Consider the following 2,145-nt stretch of genomic DNA (forward strand, 5'->3'; position numbering starts at 1 on the left):
TTATCAGGTTTTCCGGCCAGAATTTAAATTTTGGTACATTAGGCGCTTTAACTACTATGTACATATTTCAAAAATTTTACACTTTTAAACTAATATGTAGTTGCACTATTGTACATACTACTGAAAACAGGGACCCGATTTTAGGTCTATCAAGTCAAGTCACCTTTATTTATATAGCACTTATTTATTTATATTTAACCATACAGATTGTGCAACAAAGCAGCTTTACAGTATTAAAAATGAAAATAGTGTGTCAATAATGCAAAAGGACAATAGTAAACACTTAATTTTCCGTTAAAGGCAGTTCTGTATCATGTGCCACAAACCATATAACAGTGTATAATTAGAAGAGTACAATATATAGGCTTATTAACTTAACTTATTAGGGGGAGGACAAAAGTTTTTCTTTTGTTTTATTTTGTTTCTTTTGTCTCAAATCAAACTCTTAGATATTTTGGTGCAAGTTCATTTGAAGCAAATCACATTGTTAAATTTCCTATTCAAATTGTCATGACAATAATAATTGACAATAGTTTGGCATATTATTGGACCTATGCAAGGCATGGTAATGTCAACACATTTTAAAGTGGTCATATGATGCAAGTTTTCCTTTCTCTTTGGAGTTTTACAAGCTGTTTGTGCATAGATAAGATCCTTGAAGTTGCAAAGACTCATTACCAAAGAGATACTCTTTATAAAAGTTAAGACTCTGCCACGCACATGTCTACGTCACGATGTGGGAAGATTTGCAAAACACCTCCCAAATGTATAAGCAGTGAAAGAAGGCGGAACGTCTCGTTTGCATATGTAACCCTTGTTCCCTGAGGGAGGGAACGAAGATGTCACGTCGGGTGGTCGTAAATATAGTAGTGTGTAATGTGGCCAATGGTGACCCATACTCGGAATTTGTGCTCCGCAATTAACCCATCCAAGTGTACACACAGTAGTGAACATACACCCGGAGCAGTGGGCAGCCAATGCTGTGGCGCCCGGGGAGCAGTTGGGGGTTCGGTGCCTTGCTCAAGGGTCTCACCTCAGTCGTGGTATTGAGGGTGGAGAGAGTGTTATTCACTCCTCCACCTACAATCCCTGCCAGACCTGAGACTCAAACCCACGACCTTCAGGTTACAAGTCCAACTCTCTATCCATTAGGCCACAACTGCCCTGGCTTGCACAAACTAAGGCTGTTTCTATAAAGAGGGGCAATTCCAATGTAGCAAGGACAGTTTTGACGCTTCTGACTCACAGCCTGTAAGTATGTTTGCTTATTTAAAGAATTTGCCACTGATTATTCAAACGCGAGTTTTGAGCGAGTGTAGAGTAGTGCTTGTTGTTTAACATGTCTGCATTTGTGATTGGAGAAACGACAATGTTTACACCGCATGATGCAACGCAATGCGTAAAAAGACAGTATAAGTCATTATAATCAGTAATTATGTCCCCATTGGATGCAAGAAATGCCTAGTTTATAATGGGTTTTATTGTTTTTGCGTCGTCGCGCTGGGACAAGGCATCACAATACGGTGAGGGGCGTAACATTTCCGTCCCTCACTTGAGGCATTAGGCCAATCACAACGCACTGGATAGCTGGCCAATCAGAGAAGGATGAGCTTTGTAAAAATCGACCGTTTCAGAAATGCGGGGCATAGAAGAGCAACAATAATGTATAGTATTTGGAAAATAATGTGTTTTTTGAACCTTAAACCGCATAAACACATTGTATTACACCAGATACACAAAATAATGTTCTTTTTAGCAACGTTATATGACCCCTTTAAAGTTTTGAAAATCAAACAGTGTTTGTACTGTGTTGGATTGCCACCATTGAAATGTTGGGTTCTGAGGTAAAACTTAAGCTCTTTTAATAAAATGTCTTCATGATTTGTTAGCCAGGAAAGACCTAAAAATAAAGTCAACTAATTAATCAAGTAAACCTGTTGCATTTCTCAATGCGAGAACATAAAGTTCTGTAACCTTCAGCCCGTTTAGTGACTGATGACATCAATGCCGTGCCAACATATCACACCACAACATTTGCATAACCTCAAAAGTCTCTGAAACGGTACAGGGAGTTCAACAGTCAACTTTCAAATTATATAAATCTATAGACAAGACCAGACATGATCATAAAAACCAAAGACTTTT

This window comes from Barbus barbus (assembly GCF_936440315.1).
Source record: "Barbus barbus genome assembly, chromosome: 5".
Taxonomy (NCBI): domain Eukaryota; kingdom Metazoa; phylum Chordata; class Actinopteri; order Cypriniformes; family Cyprinidae; genus Barbus; species Barbus barbus.